The sequence below is a fragment of the Lipotes vexillifer genome, unplaced genomic scaffold, assembly GCF_000442215.2.
Source record: "Lipotes vexillifer unplaced genomic scaffold, Lipotes_vexillifer_v1.1 scaffold487, whole genome shotgun sequence".
Classification (NCBI taxonomy): Eukaryota; Metazoa; Chordata; class Mammalia; order Artiodactyla; family Lipotidae; genus Lipotes; species Lipotes vexillifer.
Genome location: NW_006782062.1, coordinates 2,526,433 through 2,548,693, shown reverse-complemented (window position 1 = coordinate 2,548,693; position 22,261 = coordinate 2,526,433). Strand labels below are relative to the sequence as shown.

General features: G+C 36.0%; 1 protein-coding gene across 1 annotated transcript in view; it reads left to right on the top strand.

Moving 5' to 3' along the window:
* Positions 1 to 22,261, top strand: part of TBL1XR1 (TBL1X/Y related 1) — a 188,174-nt gene that overhangs the window by 82,286 nt on the left and 83,627 nt on the right. Inside the window, exon 2 of the mRNA XM_007454969.1 lies at positions 13,252 to 13,326. The gene's annotated coding sequence lies outside the window, so the exon portion shown is untranslated. The remainder of the gene's footprint in view (positions 1 to 13,251; positions 13,327 to 22,261) is intronic.

Sequence of the window (22,261 nt, the reverse complement as noted above, 5' to 3'; positions counted from 1 at the left end):
GTGGCCTCTCCCATTTGCGGAGCACAGGCTCCGGACGCGCAGGCCCAGCGGCCATGGCTCACGGGCCCAGCCGCTCCGCGGCATGTGGGATCTTCCCGAAACGGGGCACGAACCCGCGTCTCCTGCATCGGCAGGCGGACTCTCAAGCACTGCGCCACCAGGGAAGCCCCCTAGTTAAGTATTTTAAGGTGATGATGGGTATAGGTAAGTGTATGAAGTACTAGGCACAATATAAGCAGTTGGTGGATATTAAAAAATTGAGTCTTCTTTCTAAACTGTAGTAGGACTTAAGTGACCAGGCATTCCGTTTCAGTGACATTTTTCTGTTTTTCAGTATCCTGTGCCTTGAATAAGTTTGAAGCTCTTTGATGTTAACTTTGTAAGAATGCCTGTATGAAAAATAATTTGACTGAACAGACTCTGGGCAGCAGTTACGAAGGTTCTCTTATTTAGCGTATCTTTTCTTTTGCATTTGATAACTTTTATGATGGCCTCCATAATATTATAATGCTAAATATTTAAATAAACCTGTCACTTATAATGCCTAATATCTATCCTAGGAATTATAGCTTCATAATACATAGTAGTTGTAGGTAAGAACAGACATTTCAGAGAAAAAAAATTAGAGTAATTGAAATATAAATGACCTATTTTGTGAATATGGAGGTTCTGTTTCCAGCACTAAGCTGACAGCATCAAGATAAGGCACATCTTCATACATGATTGCCTGAATACAAAACATAGAACGTGCAATAGCTTCCTGAGGATCTTGCCACCTCTCGATTGAAATACAAACCGGTTCTGACCATCCTACTGCTACTGCGGTGTGGGCACCAGCTCCTCCTTCCCCCAGAAAACTCCTAATTCTCTTCACCCTATTTGGACTTTTTCATTTTTTAAAAAATGTGTTTTGTGTTTTTCTGTTGTTTGCTTTTTGTTTCTTATTTATTTTATATATTTTTAAATTTGTTTTTTTGCTGCGCCATGGCATGCGGGATCTTAGTTCCCCTACCAGGGATGGAACCCGTGCCCCCTGCAGTGGAAGCGTAGATTCCTAACCTCTGGACCACCAGGGAATTCCCTTTTTCATTCTTCATAGCATTTATCACCTTTTACATAACAGTTTTAAATTCTGCTGGAATTTGAACTTTGTGAGGGCAAGGATCTTTGTTTACTGATGTATTATAGTAATTTTGTTCCATTGTTAATATTATGGATCTCTAGTATAGATGTTAATGTTAATGTCAACAGTATCTGGTAGAGATGTTAATAAAACTTTTCTTCCCCTTCTTTCTCCCCTCTCCCTCTCTTTTCCATTCTCTCCAGAGTTCTGTTGTCTATTGCAGGATACATCTTAGAGTCAGCTTAAAAAAAAACAAAACAAAAAAACCCCCCAAAACCTACTGTTTAACTTGGTTCAGAGGTAAACATGGGTTTTAAATTACATTGCATCTTGGTCTTCTGAAGGAGAATCTGGCTTTCTTCTCAGTTTCCCTTTTCTTGAGTGACTGATGCATCTCTAATGGAGAGAGTTCATTTATAGCATGTGGATCCTTTGTTGTTGACGGAATTTTTAGTTGCTTTGATATTAGAGAAGTGGGAGAAGATAAGACAATTGACATTTTGTTTTAAATACAATTGTGTCTCTAGATAATTTTATGAACTTGTTTTTAAAAAAATAATTACAAATACACAATTTACTTGTTTCTTTCCCAGATTTATCTGTGAATTATATTATGATTTAGGAGTGTTAGAAAATGTGAAAACATCTTTTGCAGTAACAGTTTAGTTCACATTATAGAAGTGATTTTTGGTGTCCAGTTATTACTAACCGTGTCAAAAAAGTAAAATACAAGATCATTTTCTCTTAATTAAAAATATGCAAAATAATTCTTCTTACTCACTACTTGGTCAGCGTTAGCTAGTATTGGCAAAACTTATGGCCAACATTTTTTCTTGCTTCCATTTGCTCTGGCCAAGAGAGTTCATTTCTAGGACCACTTTGATATTTCTGTGCCTTCATTGTTCTTTCTTTGTTGTTGTTGTTGTTGTTGTTGTTTTTAGTATTTCCCATTGCTATTTTTATCTCATGGTAAGTCATAAAAGTCATAAAGTTTTTTTATTTAGAACCTAAATTTTTAATCTTTCAGTACTATTCTTTTTTTTTTTTTTTTTGTGGTACGCGGGCCTCTCACTGCTGTGGCCTCTCCCGTTGCGGAGCACAGGCTCCGGACGCACAGTCTCAATGGCCGTGGCTCACGGGCCCAGCCGCTCCGCGGCATGTGGGATCCTCCCGGACCAGGGCACGAACCCGTGTCCCCTGCATTGGCAGGCGGACTCTCAACCACTGCGCCACCAGGGAAGCCCTCAGTACTATTCTTAACCCTTTTTTTTTACACTCTACAAGCAGTTATAAGTAGCTGATATTTATTAGTATTATTTCTGTGTGAAAACATCTTTAGAGATTTAATAGGATTGGTGCTCTCTTGTTTTTAAATCATAGTTGTTGTTTTTTTCTTACAATAACCCAAACTATATGTTCATACTTGCTGTGAAGCTCTCTAGTGCTCGCACAGTCTCAGCAGAGTGTAGTCTTGTAGAATAGCCTCATTCTGCAGATGAGGACGCTGAGGACTTGCTCATGGTTGTAAGGGTGTGATGTGAAGGACTTGTGTTTTTAAGCAGCAAGAGTAGAAATTTTTCGTTCTTTCCATTCTGGCTCCACTGCCTTTGAAGTCTGAAGATGGCAGAGAAATTACTAGAGTTTTAAGACTCTTCCTTTCTGATTGAACTTCATTATTATGTATAGTGCCATATAAGATAATATGTTTGAATGCATTGGAAAATTACCTTCCCATAGAATGGTTACATAGTTCTAGTGGAGAATGCTTGAGTAATTTATTTTTGCTTGGTCTGTTTACTTTATTTGATTTAAAAAAATTTTTTTTTAAATTTTGTTTAACCTAAAAGTGTTATGCTCTGTCCTCGATCAGTAGAATTTTGGATGATCTTGGGCATTACTTCAGGGGCAAAAAGTGTTGCCTGTAGCCCTTTTTTTTGTATGTGTGTTTTGAATAGTTTTTGTGTAAACAGAAATACCCATTCATTTCTATATTGCCCGTGACTGCTTTGCACTGTAATAGCAGAGTTGAGTGGTTGTGAGAGACTTGTGTGGTCCGCAAAACCAAAAATGTTTACTTTCTGGCCATAGTGTCAACCTCTATACCATTGCATGACAGTGAGTGGAAAGTCAGGTGGAACCTTTGTAGTATTCATATAGTCTCCGTTGGTGCTTTATTGTAATTTGGGTGGTGGGCAGGGAGAGGAGTAGTGTTTTGTATTGAAGTAAGTAAATAGAATTACCTAAGAAAGGTGGTCTTCTTTCTTTTCATGACCCCCTGGAGAGAGTGAGTGTGAAAAGTGTATATGTGTGTCCCTATTCCTGTGTTTGTGTGTCCTGAGTGGATCAGGCAGACAACACAGTGTATTTGCTGGTTTAAATGTTTTATTTTAAATTTGGTGAAATTGAAAGCAGTTTGGCAGACCAACATCAGATGAGAATTAGGCATATTATAGAATTACGAATATGTAATTTATTTTATAATATACTCAGAATGAATTATGTTAAAAGACAGCCCTGATTTCTTAAAGGGGTGTATTTCTGACTGCCATTCTGATAGAAACATGGTAGTTAAATGAGCAATTTGTTTTAACTTACTGAAGGCAAAACATTTGTTGGTACTGTCTAGATTATACCTTAAGCTATATGTAAGGAAATACTCTTAAGACACAGAAGAGTGACTCTTCTGAATCTGAGTAGAGATAGAAATGTAATATTTTAAAATTCTGAACCTAACAGCTAATTTAATGTAAATATATTTTTTCTTTTTGTGTCTAGAGTACTTCAGAATGACAGTTTCATTTCAGTAATTATCTGCTGGCATGTTCTTAATTTTTTAAAAAAAGTTAAGGAGCATATTCCTTTCTATTACAAACTGAAAGTTGAAGACTTAGTTTTGAAGAGGCTCTGCTTCAGTGTGTGTTCATTGTCACTCCGTGTGGTCACACTGGTTAAGATAACTGTCATGTTCATGCACACTGCAAATCTGTTGTAATTTAAGACTTTTATCCACCATTACTCTTTTTTGTGTGTGCATATAGTAATGCTCTTATATCAGCTCACAGAAGACAAAGCTGGACTCTACAGTCATACAGCACACAGCATAGCAGAATATGAATGGGCAGTTGGTGTCCTGCACAGAAGTTCGCAGCCAAGGGGACAAGTGGGTGCTGACATTCAGGCCACACTGTCAGCCAAGCCATTTTCCCTGGTATTGGGACTGTATCTTCTCAGAGGAAAGGCCTCTTTACTTAATATGTATTATTTTTAAATGATTTGAATTCTGTGCCAGGCACTGTTTAGCATTTTATAAATATTAAGTTTTTCTACTGTCATAACAGTTTATTTTACAGATGAGGAAACTGAGGCACTGAGAGGTTAAGTACCTTGGCTTAGATCATCTAGCTGTAATTTCAGAGCTGTGTGATTCCACAGTTCAGGCTCTTAACTCTCTGTACTGTAATATGCCTTCTCTTTTTTTTCTAATTTGTCCTGTTGGTGTCTAATTTGCACAAAGGTGCTGCAGAGGTTATTGGTGGCCCTGATAGCATACTTGAATGAGTTGGAAGGAATTGGACAGGGCACACATACAACCCTGTATCATATCCCACTGTAATAACTTCCTTGCTGAGTGAGAATCCAGGTTTTGTTTAAAAATTTCCATTGATTTGTAGAACAGTTTTTCATTAGAGTGAGCAGAAAAAATATCTTTCTATAACCTCTATCTAGTACTTAGCATTTTGTGACACAAAGCTGAGTCTCATTTGGTCTTTCTGTGTCTTTTTATCTAAATGTAGGTATCAGCAGTGTTCCTTTTGTGCCTTGTTAAAAGATAATTCCTGTTTTGTGGTCTGTCTGGCTCTCTTTCTGTTTGAGATGTCCTCATTATTATTGTCCTTCCTTTCCTAATTCATTTTTAGGGAGAAGGATTGAGTTTATCATTTATCTTTTGTTTCTTTTGTTAATCTTAAAATCAAATTAATAAAACTTTTACTCAGTGTAGTATGTTTCCCACTCTGGTTCTGAGAATGAGAGGACTCACTCTGCAATGCTAATGTTACTGAAAGAAGTGATCCCTCTGTGCTTTCCCCCTCCCACCCCCAGCCCCATAGATTAATAATTAGACTCTGACTAGTAAAACTCCCTATCCTGCCCTTTCCTGCCACGTAGTCCAGTGGTTCTCAACCCCACTGGAATCATCTGTGGGAGCTTTTAAATTCAACGGATGTGCAGATTCTACCTTAGACCAACTAAATCCAAGTGAAGGACCCACTATGTCACAGGTTAGAATCTGGAAAGGTATTTCTGTAGGACAGAGTTAATCAAAGACCCAACATCCCTGACAAAGCTGTTCTCGTTTCTTCTGGGAATGGATTGTTCAACAGAATTTTTGTGTTGTCTTAGCCTAATTAACTATTCAAATTTTTTGGTGTCTTGAATCAATTATTCAACCCTTGGGAAGAGTAAATAATCTAATAAGATTTGGAATTATGTCAATTTTTCCTTCTAACTTGTTAAGTGCCAAGGTACCTACCTGTGTGGTCTTAGGCAAATTTGGAATACGGAAAGTTTAGTTTTTTTTTTTTTCAGTCCCCTTATTTCTTAGATCCTTATGCTATTTCTATTGCCTCCTTTTACTTGTTTCTTCCTCCCAAACTACTTAAAAAAAAAAAAAAAAGATTTAGTTTCTATCAGCTTTGCCTTAAGAAGAAAACAATGTCAGATCTGTCATATTTCTAAGGCATCTTAAGTTATAAGTTGCACCATTAATTTATTAACAGTTTTTTTGGGGGGGAGGAAAAAAGAAATTAGTTACAGTTGCACAATGTTGATGTTCTCACCTTTTAAAAAAGTAAATGATAATAATATTATATTTATTCATACATCTAAAAATTTTTTTTTAATTGGAGTATAGCTGCTTTACAATGTTGTGTTAGTTTCTGCTGTACAACAAAGTGAATCAGCTATATGTATACGTATATCCCCTCCCTCTTGAACCTCCCCCCCGCCCCACCATCCTCACCCATCTAGGTCATCACAGAGTACCTAGCTGAGCTCCCTGTGCTATACAGCACGTTCCCACTAGCTATCTGTTTTACACATGGTAGTGTATATATGTCAATCCTAATCTCCCAATTTGTCCCACCTTCCCCTTCCCCCACTGTGTCAACGTGTCCTCTACATCTGCGTGTCTATTCTTGCCCTGCTAATAGGTTCATCTATACCATTTTTCTAGATTCCACATGTATGTGTTAATATACGATATTTGTTTTTCTCTTTCTGACTTCACTCTGTATGACAGACTCTAGGTCCATCCACATCTCTACAAATGGTCCAATTTCATTACTTTTTATGGCTGAGTAATATTCCATTTCATACATTTTTTTTTTAATATCACCTTTCTAGCATCACAACTTAAGTTTGAGTCTGAGCCTTTTCTCATATTCAAGTTCTCTACCATTGAAAGTTAGTGAACTGGAAGCCTTTGATGGGTGGATGTTAGTGCCTAAAAATAAATTTTACTTTTAATAACACTTGAAACTGCCCAAACTAACCTTTAATTTAAAAATCTCTGTGGCTTTGTATGAGAGAGTTTATTGTTTTTATTGTTTTTAATTGCATTGCTTACTTCCTGACAGGCAAATTTTGGGGTCCTTGATAGTTTTTTGTCTTTTTCTGCACAATAGTGTTTTTTTGGTATAAATTTAATATAAAATTCAACCACATGTGATACTACCAGTGAAACTAACTCAACTGAAGTAATAATTGGATGACTAGACACCAGTGCATGTTTAAATTTTTCTTTGTGTGGGTTTGTGGTCTTGTGTATTTTTTAGTTTTAGAAAATTTGGGATCATAATATACAACTTTTAAATTCGTTTTTTCTAAATCACTTAAATAACAAAGCGAAGTGAAAATCAGAGTCAGTGATGGCAGAGTTGTGTTTGACCTGACTGTTCTGCCTCTGAGCCTGATCTCAGGGTCAGTTTTCTTAAGATAACCCTCTGTCCTAGCTCCTTCCCCCTTTTCACTCACCTCATCTTTTGGCTGCCCAGAATATTATCTGTGTATATGATTCCGTGGGAAATGAGAATAGGGTGAGGAGAGTGCGGGATATAATGCTTTAGAGCTTTGATGAATGTGTAGTATGTTACTTGAGATTGCCATGTTGTAGAAGGCAACTAACAAAGTCATTCTGTGTGAAATGGATCAGTGGAATTGAGAAGATTCACTTGAAACTTTGATTTACAAATATATTCCTTTTAAAAAAGTTCCAGTTGGAGGTAATCACCATTTATTTATTGTGCTCTGAATCTTGTGCTAAGCAATTTAATTTGAACTTTATCAGTGACTTTTCTTTTGCCCAGAAGTTCACTTAACAAAAACCTTTCTAAGCAGGTTAATTATGATAGCATTGTTATGTTTTTCTCTTAATTCTTGAGATGATTTCCCCCAATTCTCCAAGTTTAAAAAATTCATTTGTAACTTCTGTTCCTTAGGGACATCAGGTACACATTCTTGACTTTGTTACTGACCACTAGGTTCTAGATTAGATTATGTCACTACTATAAATTATAAGCAAATATTTTTTTGTTTGTACTTTTTTCTGGGGAAGGGGCTCATAATTCATTAGCTTTTTTTTTTCTCTTGAATTTTATTTTTTTATGCAGCAGGTTCTTATTAGGTATCTATTTTATACATATTAATGTATACTCGTCAATCCCAATCTCCCAATTCATCCCACCTACACCACCCCCCACCCGCTTTCCCCCGTTGGTGTCTATACGTTTGTTCTCTACATCTGTGTGTCTGTTTCTGCCTTGCACACTGGTTTGTCTATACCATTTTTCTAGATTCCACATACATGTGTTAATATACAGTATTTGTTTTTCTCTTTGTGATTTAATTCACTCTGTATGACAGTCTCTAGGTCCATCCACGTCTCTACAGATGACCCAATTTCGTTCCTTTTTACGGATGAGTAATATTCCATTGTATATACGTACCACATCTTCTTTATCCATTCGTCTGTCAATGGACATTTAGGTTGCTTCCATGACCTGGCTGTTGTGAATAGTGCTGCATTGAACATTGGGGTGCATGTGTCTTTTTGAATTATGGTTTTCTCTGGGTATATGCCCAGTAGTAGGATTGATGGGTCATAGGGTGATTCTATTTTTAATTTTTTAAGGAACCTCCATACTGTTCTCCATAGTGGCTGTATCAATTTACATTCCCGCCAACAGTGCAAGAGAGTTCCCTTTCCTCCACACCCTCTCCAGCATTTGGTGTTTGTAGATTTTCTGATGATGCCCATTCTAACTGGTGTGAGGTGATATCTCATTGTAGTTTTGATTTGCATTTCTCTAATAATTAGTGATGTTGAGCATCTCTTCATGTGCCTCTTGGCTATCTGTATGTCTTCTTTGGAGAAATGTCTGTTTAGGTCTTCTGCCCATTTTTTGATTGGCTTGTTTGTTTTTTTAATATTGAGCTGCATGAGCTGTTTATATATTTTGGAGATTAAGCCTTTGTCCATTGATTTGTTTGCAAACATTTTCTCCCATTCTGAGGGTTGTCTTTTCATCTTGTTTATAGTTTCCTTTGCTGTGCAAAAGCTTTGAAGTTTCATTAGGTCCCATTTGTTTATTTTTGTTTTTATTTCCATTACTCTAGGAGGTGGGTCAAGAAAGATCTTTCTGTGATTTACGTCAAAGAGTGTTCTTCCTGTGTTTTCCTCTAAGAGTTTGATAGTTTCTGGCCTTACATTTAGGTCTTTAATCCATTTTGAGCTTATTTTTGTGTATGGTGTTAGGGAGTGTTCTAATTTAATTCTTTTACATGTAGCTGTTCAGTTTTCCCAGCACCAGTTATTGAAGAGGCTGTCTTTTCTCCATTGTATATCATTGCCTCCTTTGTCATAGATTAGTTGACCATAGGTGCATGGGATTATCTCTGGGCTTTCTATCTCTGGGCTTTCTGTCTTTTCCATTGATCTATATTTCTGTTTTTGTGTCAGTACCATATTGTCTTGATTACTATAGCTTTGTAGTGTAGTCTGAAGTCAGGGCGTCTGATTCCTCCAGCTCTGCTTTTTTCCCCTTAGGATTGTTTTGGCTATTTGGGGTCTTTTGTGTCTCCATACAAATTTTAAGATTTTTTTGTCCTAAGTCTGTAAAAATATGCCATTGGTACTTTGATAGGGATTGCATTGAATCTGTAGATTGCTTTGGGTAGTATAGTCATTTTCACAATATTGATTCTTCCAGTCCAATCCATTAGCTTTTAAAAGAGATCTGTAAATCAAATAAATTTGCCTTTGGAGACTGCAGGGTAGTATGTTTGAAGATCAGTCAAAATATATTGTTGTGCTGTTTTATAGGATTTTTGCATCTTAAAAAAATCCTAATTATGTATAGGTGGTAGATTTAAGATGATGTCTGCTGAGATAGCAGTGTCAGTTTCTTTACTGAAAGATTAATACTTCATTTATTTTAGATAAAATGTTCTGAAATACAGATTCTAAAAGCAAAGCGTTTTGTTTGGAGACAGAACCAAAGCCTACAAACGTTTATTTCATCACAAGAAGTAAAGCACATAGGTTTAGTTTATGTAGTACACCAAGTAGTTGTTCGCTGTACACATTTTATAATGTGACTTATCATAGAGTTTTTTTTTTTAACGGCAAAAGATCAACCTTTATTGGCCACTTTCTGGAAGTGATACTAAAATGATTGGTATAGCCAGGCTCTCCTAAGTATTTTTAAAAAACAAAACAAGATTCACTGTTGAGTTCCTCCTTATCACTGAGATTTATTTGTGTTGTAATTCAGTATCTACTGTGTTTTATTCTCGAATATGTATGTACCTATTCCCACACATTTAGATACTATATCATTTTATCAATAAATGTATCTCAAGAACTGTGTATGCTCAGGGCACTATTCTTCTGTGGTGGGACAGCAACATGAGCAGATTAGCCCCTGGCCTGGGGAGGTCTGATAGGGGAGGCATGGTGAGAGAAAAAGGCATTTCAGAGCTGTGGTAAGAGAGACTGGTCTTTCTCTCTCAGTGGGTAAGTAATCAAGGGAGGAAGCTGATTTGGGCTGAACCTTGAAAGAGGAGGTGGACTGGATTTGTGGGCAGAGCCACAGTAGGAGGACATTTCTGGCAGAGGAATGAGCAGTGTCATGGCAGCCTAAGAGTGCAGAGAACAGAGAGGGTGATATGCTGCAGCGAGAGTACAGGAGGTTGAGCAAGTGAGATTATAAAGGCAGTTGTTAAGGATACACATGGTTTTGGTTTTTGGACAATTTGAATCACTTTAGTACAAATAGCTTTAATATATATTCTATTGGATTATCTTAAATCACCTTAGATTTTTATAATTCCTTTGTAGAATATATAATTTTATCTTTTAAAATTCAGATACTCATTTTATAAAGCTGAAGAATTGTGATGTATGCTTTAGAAATGCACTGCACCATGGCCAGGGCATAGGTAAATGGGTCAACTAGGAAAACATTAATACAGAAACCAAAATACATCCCTGCATACGTTTTTGAAAGTTTCCTGGGAATTCCCTGGTGGTCCAGTGGTTAGGACTCCGCGTTTCCACTGCAGGGGGCATGGCTTCTATCCTTGGTTGGGGAACTAAGATCTGCAAGCCACATGGTGTGGCTGGGGGGAAAAAATTCTCATTTTTTCAGATTTTATTGTATGTGCAAATGGGCAAACCTGTTGATACACCATTTTCCACAGATTTATTCACCCTTCAGATCCTAGAATCAGATATTTAACCCCTTCAATATTTATTAAATCACCTTTGTGGCCTTTTCCCATAAGGAGCTGTAGTCTAATAGGAAAAGCTGAATGAGTGAATGGATGAATGAGGAAAAGAAGGGAAGAGAAAATACGTTTAGAGAAAACTGAGATTAGAGACCTCTGTGAGAGTGATGAGAGAAGAACTCACCACAAAAAAGTAAGAGGAGAGAACCAGGGAGAGGAGGTAAAAGAAAGACTAGCAACTGGAATGATCTGATTTAATATTTCCCTAAGGTACATGTGTGTGAGTTTGTACACACAACAATAGTAGTGAAAACAAATATCCATTGAGGTACAGTGTGCAATTCGAGATTTTAACAATTAAATATAATTAACATTTAATATTGCGGTTAATTTGTACCCTCATTTGGCTGTGATGTCAGAGAGTCATGTATAACATGTGGTACATAACGGTGTTCAAAAGAGTTGGGGGTTCCGTAGGGCAACAGTGGCACTCCCATTCATTCATTCCATTTCTGGGAATTGCCATGCATTTGAGCTTATTAATGTATGTTTGCTTGTGTTTGATGTTACAGATTTGTGGATTATATTATCCAGTTTTAACCAAACCCCACAAAACAGACTAATAATGTAAACATTCCTGCAAAGAAACTGAATATAAGAAACATGAATAAGAGTAGGAAACAAGAAAATGGTAGAGCTGTTACTTAAACTATTAGAATAAGCTTTTCATCTGCCATGTTATAATTATTTTAGAAGATGGCTGAAAAAATTGGAGATTCTGAAGAAAGATATTTGACAGACAGGCATATGTTCACTATTAGTACTGATGAACCTTACTCTAAGACTAAATTGTGGCTTGAGATAGTAGTTAATAATGATATAAAATTATCATGATTAAGAAGACATTTAAAAGTTTAGGACCTAGAATGTTATAAACAAGATTGTATCACTGTAAATATGTAAATAATTTATCTTTATTTTTTACTTCGGTTTTGTGTGTTTTAAAATGTATGAAATTTAGTAGCATATGTTAATTATTTATAAACAATTAGAATGAATGTATGCCAAACTACATAGCTTAGAGCTCAAAAATTCATGAAGAGTTTATAGTAAAATAATGGATGTTCATAATAAATGACCCTGAGTTAGACAGAGCTTAGCAGTAATCTAGTTTTTATTTGAACTCAATCATGATGTCTATAGGACATTTCCTCAATAGGTGCTAGAAAATACCTACTAACTAGCTCACAAATGTTTTCTGCCAGAAAGCCTTGGGGCTCACTTACCTGTCTTGAACCCCAAAAGGCTGGTGGAATATCGTATGTTGATATAGCTGTCTATAATTCCAGTTATAAGTGTGTGGTGTGTTTAATAAATATTATTTTAATTCCTAGGAATTAAAATAGGAATTATTTTAATTCCTATTATTTAATTCCTACAGCTCAACTGTCTGAAAGTTACATAGCAGCACTGAAGTTATTTAGTGTGGCCTTGGAGTTGGTAATGAGCACAAATGAGGGTTCCAATCAATTAAAGATAAAATCAGAGAGGAGCAAATTTCAAGGGATTAAATTCTTTCTGTATTTATTCAGTGTATTTGCTTAGTTATCTTTTTAGCGTTACTGACTTAATTCACCTTTTTGGTGTACGAAGAAAAACTCTTGCATTTCTTTGTTTGGCATCAGCTTGTACTCCTGCAGAAAAATGCGCTCTACGCTTGCACATGGTGGGCTGCCCTGGTCAGTGTTCTGAGTCGCCACTCTGACAGCGTTGTGAAAAACCACTTGTATATTTGCAAAAATGGTTCTTGGAAAATAATGTGCTGTGAGTCAGCAATTGAGAAGAATGGGTAAACTCCGTAGAATATAAATTCTGAAGAGATAAGGTTTAATTAGTTTTGATTGAAATTGTTTCAAAACCAATTAGGTATTTCTCTTTATTGTATTAAACAATATATAGCATATAAGGTTATACCATTCTTTACAGCTCCTGATGATGGATTATGAACCTGCTATACTGGGCCCTATTGCAGTAGTATTTGCATGAGTTGAGTTGAATGGGGGTGAGTGCCTCCTTTATGCAAATTCATCTCTTTTGAGTCTCATTCTGTTCATTGTGTCAACCTTTTAGGAATGTTGTAAAGATTCAGTGCCTGCCACATACTACACGCTCAAAAGTTGCTGCTGTTTATGACAGCAGTTGCTTAGGAGGAGAAAGATACTCACTGGTTGGGACCTTAAAGACATAAATAGTATTTCATACATGTGAAATTTGGTAAGGGAAATCTTTTAAACTGGATTTGTTTTAAGACACACTGAATATTTTACTTTCCTTTTTCTTAGCATCAGCAACAGCAATTTGTGATTGGCAGTACCAGACATTCAGTTGTACATCCCCACATCAATGCACTGCCAATGGTAAGAATTCCTCCTACTCTTTTTGTCAGAGCTTGTTTTAATTTCTGTTTTTATTATTCTCTTATTTTTAAGAATCTGTTAAGAATTTCGGAAGTTTTTCACAATTTGACAAAATACATGTGTTCTCAAACTGAAGAAATGTTTTATAAAAAAACGTAATTTTTAAGGTACTTAAAATAATGTTTGATTATTTGGTGTTTTTTTTAAAAAAGGCAAAACCTCTAATTTGAAGATTTCTATTATCTTGGCTATGGTTATCAGAATGAAAAGTGTTACTATACAGTTAAGGTCTTATATTTTAACATGGAGACTATATTTTGTGAATAAAATTTTCTCATTAAACTTAAGTTAGAGTGGCAGTAATGGCTCTTGTGTTTTTGTCCATCATCTTACTAAAATAATCATATTGGATTTCTCCTAATATTTATAGTTAATGGGCAGTTAAATGGCCAAAATTCTACCTGTCTTTAGTTAGTGGATAATTTTCAGGAGAACCATTCTTATTTGTTTAACAAGGTCATTTAGAATCCTTTCTCTGTGGAATGAAAATGTCCACTATGTTATATAGCAGCAAGACCACTGGACTCTGTGGGAATTGGGAGTTGCTCTCTGCTGCATATGTCTTGGATGACTTTTGGCAAGTACTCTTGTAAAATTTGGTGATGGAATTGGACTAAATTTCTAATGTTTATTCTAGCTATAGGCTAAGTGATCTCATCACTGTTCATTAGAATTCAGAATGGTTCATTAGGATTCAGAATTACAAAAAGTAATTCCTTATATAAATGGTATGGCCCTGTATTTGGGGCATCAGTAAATAGCAGGAGAATAAGTTTTTATTTATTTTTGTTTTTTAAAGAATTAATTGCTTAACAACATTGTTTTCTGTAGTGCATTATCAAAACTTTTAATTATTTTTACTTATATTTTTATTTTAAATATTAAATCAGGGAGCTATAGAAACTATGGTTTATAGAATTTGGTGGGAAATTATAGATGCATCAGTCTGAAATAAAAAGTAGTAAAAATTAACTAGAACCAGGATGAGTGAGTGAGATGTGAAAGTTATCTGTGAAAATATTCCTAGGAAATGATTCATTTTAAAGATGAACTTGTCAGTATGTCAATAAGATTTCCTCTGCCTAAACTATCTTCTGAATTCTTACTGCTGAAAAGAAAACGACCTCTCCCCCTCTCCAACCTCCTTTTCTTCTCCCTTCCTCCTCCCCCCCCCCCCCCAGCCACAAGATTTCATGTCTCCCACATGCAAAACTCAAGCAACCCTGCTCTGAAGACTCCAAGATTTCATCCAATTATGGCATTAACTCAAAGTCCAGGGTCTTGTCATCTAATTCTAGTTCAGATGTGAATGAGACTCCCCTGTTGTAGTTATTCTGGTGCAGCCTTTTGAATACTGTTCCTTTCAATCTAAAGACCTTCAACTAAAGAGACTAATTATCAGGCTAATGGTATAACAGTCAAAAAATAAGTGCTAAAACACATCTGTTCAAAGGGGGAAAAACAGGAGAGGCATAGCACTTACAGTTGCATAGCATTTCAATTTTCCCCCCCCCCCCCCCCCCCCCCCCCCCCCCAGTAGTTAATGGGGAATGTTGGGGAAAATAAGGATTTTTGTTTTGGCTTTACCTAGCACGAAGGATGACACTGTTCTTCATTAATACATGAAAATACTTGCTGGGTTCTTTATGGTACCTGGGTGACTCATTAACCATCATTAAATCTGCTGTTTCTTCTGGAGCACTACACTTTATCACGTAAGCAGCTCATCTTAGGCATTTTGAGTATCTGGCTTTTTTGAAGTTCACGTTTGAAACCTGTGCATTTTTCTTGGTTGTTGGAGTCTTAGCTATTTGTGGCACGTTTCCCCTGAGAAGCGAGTTGCTTCTGGGTGGGTGTTGGGTGTCTGAGAGCCAAGTGCCATGCTACTGGCTTTCTCTTCTAAGTGCCTGTCCTCAGGTGACTTTGTAATGTGCCACTCACATAGCCTGCGTGTCATTTTGTTTTGTTTGGGGAACAGCTTGTAGACTGTATTTTAAATCAGATTATCTCAAACACATTTGCCATCACAAATGTTTATGTTAGAGTTAATTCTGTATATGTGTTAGTGTGAAAGATGAAAAAGGTCAGGATTACACAAATTTGCTTATAGTCTAGCTGTGGACATCAAAGCCATTTCTACTCATTTGTAAGATGTGCTAGTAAGTTTATAGATACTGGGTTCAAAATGGTGGTTTTCCCATGAGCCTGAGCAATGTAGTAGTGTTCGGGGTTAAATCTGTGCTGTGTACTATCTCACGTGTTTTTCTCTGGAAATGCCATAAAGGAATGCTTTGTGAAAAGTCGCCTCTGCCACCCCCCACACCCACTTCAACTTTGTTTTTCATATAAGAACCATGAATATTCTTTTTTTTGCCTCACTCTTCATTTGCCTAAGTGCAAGTTATTTTAACCCTCATAGCACCTTAAGTCACCATGATTTACAGCTGCTTTTCAGTATAAATGTTTCATGCTGCTTTCTGTAATTATTGCATTAATAGAACCCAGTGACCAGTAGGTGTATATTATTATTTAGTGTGAAAAATTTTAGATACACACTAGAGAGAATGGCATGATGAACTCTCACCCAGCTGCAGCATCACCAGCTTTGTTTCCTGTAACCGCTTTGCTCCCATGTTGTTATGCCTCGTTCTTCCCCACCCCAGCCCCCATTTATTTTGGAGCCAATACATATGTCACATGATTACATTAAATATTTCAGTAGGTATCGATGGAAGATGTGGGCTTTTTAAAAGTATATACTACAGTACCATTATCCCACTTTAAAAATTGACAGTAATTTTTTTATTTGAAAAGGCATTTAAATATACTTTTAAAAATTATAGTAAAAAGCACATAATGTAAAATTTACCATCTTAACCATTTTTAAGTGTACAGTTAGTACACTTAAGTGTAGTGTTAACTATATTCACATTGTTGTACAACAGATCTCTAAAAATTTTTTATCTTGCAAAACTGACTCTGTACTCTTTGAACAAAATCTCCTATTTGTTCCTTCCCCAGCCGCTGTCAACAATCATTTTACGTTTTGTTTTCATGAGTTTGACATCTTTAAGTATTTTATATAAGTGGAATTATACAGTATTTGTCTTTTGTGACTGGCTTATTTAACTTAGAGTAGTGTTCTCTAGGTTTGTCTATGTTGTAGCTTATGACAGGATTTTCTACTTTTTAAAAGGTGGAAGTTTTGTATGTATATTTCATTTTCTTTATTCATCTATCAATGAACATTTGGGTTACTTCCAACTTTGGTTATGGTGACGAATGCTGCAGTGAACATGAAAGTGCAAATATCTCTTTAAGATCCTGCTTTCAATTCTTTTGGATCAATATCCAGAAGTGAGATTGCTGGGTCATATGATAATTCTAGTTTTAATTTTTTGAGGAAGCTCCGTATGCTTTTCCAAAGTGGCTGCACCATTTTACATTCCCAACACTAATGCACAGGGTTCTGATTTCTCTACATTCTTGCCAGTACCTGTTATTTTCTGTGAGAGTTTTTGGCTGTTGTGAGGGTTGGAGGGTTGGTTTGTTTCATTTTGGGGTAGTGAGCACTCTAATAATGGGTGTGAGGTGATGACAGTAATTTCTTAGTATCACCATATATCCTTTTAGTTTGAGCTTTTACAGATTGACAACAAAGTCCATACATTACACTTGGTTGCTACGTAGAGCTTATGCTTTACCTCTTTATTATATTTTCCTTTTTATTTGTCTTGCAGGGTTTCCTCTTTCTGTATTTTGTTAATTGCATCCCTGTAGTAAAATGCCTCTCTTTCTCTTGAATTTTTTAATTTAAAAGATTAATCTAATTCAGGTTTTTTTTTTTTTTTTTGCATTATTTTGGGGTGGGGGTAGGATGGCAGAATATTTTGTAGGTGGTACGAAGTAATTCCATGAAGAGGCATATAATATTTGCTTGTCTCTATTTGTGATATTAGGTGACCATTGATGATCATTGCCTAGATCATCTCTCATTATTATCTGTAATATTTCTATAAAGAGAAACTTCCCTCATCAGATATTTGGTTACTCTGTGGCACAGTTTGCACAGGAAAGGCATACCAAATTCTTGATTCTTCCCTTTATTTACCAATTTTCTACATCTGTAACTCTATTTCTGTTTCGTAGATAAGTTTATTTTCCAATTTTCAAAGTGCTAAGTTGTTTCCTAGAATGCTGGGAATAGTAGACCAACAAAGACTTTTTAAAAAGTGTCTCTGTGAGCTTGGGGATTTAAATATTTGATATGTTATTGCATTGTAGTTTTTATTCTTATTCTTAGGATACTCAGATTGTCTTGGCCAAAGGAGCCTTTTTAAATTGACTTCTGAATGTTTCTGACACAGCTCTAGTAGTCTCTGATAGCTTCCTTGCTTTTTGACATAACAAGATGTTCCTGAGCTCATCTTGCACATGTTCTTCCTTAGTCCCCAAATCAGCTGTGTCTCCAGAAAGTCCAGTTCCTTTTAGTGAAAAGTAGTATGTAGAGCCACAGTCTAGTGCTAAGGGTATTCGTTGTTTCTGGATGTCTGGTATGTCTGTGATGTATCTGATAAAAATGTTGGATTTTAATTTTTCAAACTTAAGTTCTTTGATTTCAATATTTCCATCCTTTCTCATGCTGAAAAATCTCTTTTTCTAATGGTATTTACGTAAACTTGTTTCTTTTGTATATTTATATTATGTATAATGTTATATATATTTAACATATAAATGTATAAAACAATATATCATTTAAAGGTATAAAATACAGCATGTGTAAGATATAAATATATAAAATAAATATGAAATTATTGTACATAATATAATTTGTATCTTTATAAATATATTTTTATATATTTAAACCAGTACCACCAATACGATTACTGAAAACTGCTTTTTCTTTGGCCCATGACCCACTGGGGGTTTACATTCACAGTATTTTGATATACTCAAAGTAAATCCACTTGTATGATTTTTCTACCAATTTGGTACAGAATCAGGTCCATTTGTTTCATTGTATTTTTAATTTTTAGGATTTTAAAATATTGATTTAATCTTATAATTTTATAGAAAACATTGATATTACTTCAAAGTGAAGTATGTACTTAGTTTCTTCTTCCCCTTATAGGTAACCAAGTTTAACTAGGTTGCTAGTTTTAAAAATAAGCAAACCTATGTGTATATATATATATATACTGAACATTTTGGAGATCACCTTATAGTAGTGTATAGAGTTAGTCCTCATTCTTTTTAATAGCTGTGGAGTAGTCCATTACATAGATGTAGCCTAGCTGTTTCACGAATGGCAGTTTTAGGTATGAGCATATAAATGTTCATGTAATTTTGAGGCAGTTTGCCAAATTCTTTTCTGTAGGTTTTATGCCATCTTATATTTTTTCCAGTAATGTATGAGAGTGTCTGTTTTCCCACTTGTAAACAGTATATAGTCAGAACTTTTTGGATATATACATATTTAATCTGATAGTTGAGAAATGGTGTCTCAGTGTAGCTCTAATTTGCATCTTATGTGTTTTAGAACAATTTGTATGTTTTTTTCTTTGTGAACTGTTCCAAAGATAGATTCTCATTTTCAAGAAATGTCTATCAACTTTGTTGACCAATCCCTTTAGGCCTCCTCTTTTCTCTTGTTCTAATTCTACAGTTATCCCACAGCTTCTAAAACTTAATTTGGTTTAACAACAAGATTTTCCTGCTAAGAATAGAACCTCGCTGACCAGTTGTTTTAGGTTCGATTTCCGTGGAATCAGACCCTCGATTATAATCATTTTATTTGAAAGCTGAACCCAGGAAGTTCCTGTGGGGAAATGAGAAAAGGAAGATAAGGAGGCCAGTACAAGATGCCTTTGAGTAAGTTAATATTTTAGGCAGTTGGGACTCACATCTTGTGGGGACCTCTGGGAGCCAGTATGTAGAACATGCCTCTCAGCTCTTCCACTCATGGGTCAAGAAAGTTGGGGTACTTTGTCCTCCAACACCATTCCTTATTGGTGGAGTTATGCTTTGGGAAGGGGAGGGCATCAGCTCCTTAGAACTTCCCCTCTGACCTAACTGTGGCCAGAGATGACCCTCAGGTGTCTGCAGTAAGAAACTGCCTAGTTCCTAAGGAAAACTGAGTGATCAGGGGTTACGGGCTGGACACTGCCAGTCTCCGTTGCATCGATGAACATTCTAGTCTACTGGCAACTATATTTATCAGTGTAAATTAGTAAATCATTCTTCTCATTCATAAATTGTTCTAGTGTATTTTGTTAACATCTGTTCTCCTAGAACTTGATTATCCCAAGAGAACAGATAAAAGTAAATTACGGCTTGCCAGACTGAGGATAAGACCCCAGAGTTGTAACCCTACCAAGAGGTAACTCCCAGGAAGCAGTGTGGTGCGTATTGAGGAGCTAGTGATCTGTTCCCTTTTACTCTCCACTTCTCAAGCGTGTCATCTGTAAAATAATTTGTTTTGTTCACTGTAGAGAAGTTCATTGTCATTATTTATTATCTGTCTTTCATTGTCCTGTACTTTTGAAGTGGTATTACTAAATGTGAAGCATGAATGGCACTGCCATATAGACAAGATTGTGTGAAGTATTTATTTTATTTTGGTTGAGAATTTATGCCTCTGGAGAACTAATTTTCAAGTCAATAGTAAGAGGGTTACATTGAAAAGCTCTCTTAGTTTTGGGTTTTTTTTTTTTTTTTTTTCCTTTTAATGGATGGAGCTGAAAATAGCTACAGGCTGAATTTCTTTCAGAGGGGTCTATGCCTTTGCTTATGTCTGAGCAAGTATCCCTTTGAAAATGTATGGTTTATTTTCTATTAAAAACAAAACAAATGATAAGCTGAAAAGAGCAGAGCACATGCACATTGGACTTGTAGTTAAGTGAATGCCTTCATCTTTACCACTGGATGTTTGTTGTGTGATGTGAGGCTGATACAACTGTCTAAAATGGAACCTGAGTGACTGTGGTTTTATTTGGAAGGCAAAGAAGGTGTGGATTCTTTCATGGATTTGATCCTTAAATTAAATGTGATAGTAGAACTTGTTATGGTGAGCTGATGTTGCTATTTAAAAATTGATCTTCATGCTTCAGATAACTTGGTGTCTGTTCTGCAAGTTCTTAGTATAGGCACCATGCAACCAGAAATAAAATGTACCTCTCTTTTTGTCTCAGGGAACCCAAAATAAAGTGAGCAAGGACTTCCACCTACATAGAGGGATGAATATTTAATGGAACAGTGTTAAAACAAGAGGTGTCCTGTCATTGATTATTTTCTGGCTTTATTTTTTTAAGTTTTTGCAACTTCTCACACTGACCTCATTCTGTTAAATTCAGTCTTAATAGGGTCTGACACATTTAGGATTGAGCTGCCTTGTCTAATATTAGCAGTGTAGCCAAATTTGAAACTACAGGCCGTATTTCATAGGTGTATGGAAGCCATTTGGGGTCTTCTTCTCCTTGCTTTCTTGCATCAATCCATCCATCTTTCCAGGGGATAGTATTGATTTTTTAAAAAATTTGAGTTTTAAGTTTTTGCTCCAAAGAAAAACTAACATACTGAAATTTGGTATGTAAAAGACAGGAGTTTCCAAATGTAACTGTTTGTTTGCTTCTTCATGTTCTGTCCTTTTCTGTAAGCCAGTTAATTTCAGTCATATCTTTTGATTTTTCTCTTGGTTCTTTTTAACAGAGTCCCTTCATAATGCCTATTTTTTCTCCTACGCTATGATTACTGTTTCCTCCTGTAAGGAGGATCTTTTTTTAAAAAAATGCTAACGTTCTTATTTTTCTACATATATAGGACCATCTTGATTTGACATTCATTTCCAGTCAGATTTTAATGGAATCATTTTGAGTTCATTGTAATCTGATTTTTAAAAAAAATATTTATTTATTTATTTTTGGCTGTGTTGGGTCTTGGTTTCTGTGCGAGGGCTTTCCTAGTTGCGGCAAGTGGGGGCCACTCTTCATCGCGGTGTGCGGCCCTCTCACTATCGCGGCCTCTCTTGTTGCGGAGCATAGGCTCCAGACGCGCAGGCTCAGTAGTTGTGGCTCACGGGCCTAGTTGCTCCGCGGCATGTGGGATCTTCCCAGACCAGGGCTCGAACCCGTGTCCCCTGCATTGGCGGGCGGATTCTCAACCACTGCGCCACCAGGGAAGCCCCTAATCTGATATTTTTTAAAAATGATTTAGAGCATAAGGGTTTATGAGTTTAGAACAGAGTACATAGAAACATATTAAATGTGTCGGAGACACCAAGAGACATTTTGATTAGTTTAAAGTTTTTTGATATATGAAAAAGTAAATTAAAATCAGACAAAAAATGGAAAGATGAGTGAGTGTTCTGAGAGAGAGAGTAGATATCTTATTTAAATGTCTCTGTAACTCTGTGAGGCTGTTAATATTTCTGTTTTATAGATGAGGAGACCATCATTCTTGTTTATAATCACCTAGATAATAAATTGGAGAGTTTGAAGTCTGAATCAAGTCTCTTTCCACAGTTCTGTCCTCTCTTCTGAGAATGCGTATGTATTTCTGTTCTGATATGGAAATGATAGGAACTGTGACATGATGGAACTGGGGTGGGACTCTGGGTTCTTACAGAGATTGGTTATTGCCCTTTGTTTTACCTGAGGAACAATTAAGGAATAAAAATGTTGTAGAGTTCATTTAAAAAAAATTATATCCATGAAAAAAAAATAGGGGTTTCAGTATTTGCAGATTTACTTAAGCTTTTTGTTATTCATTCAGAGGAGGGATTCAATATTTTGGCTGAAATTTCAGAAGCTAAATAAGTCACAGCAAAGCATCTGAATTGAATATTGTGTACCCTTCACCAGTCTTTTTTTTTTTTTTT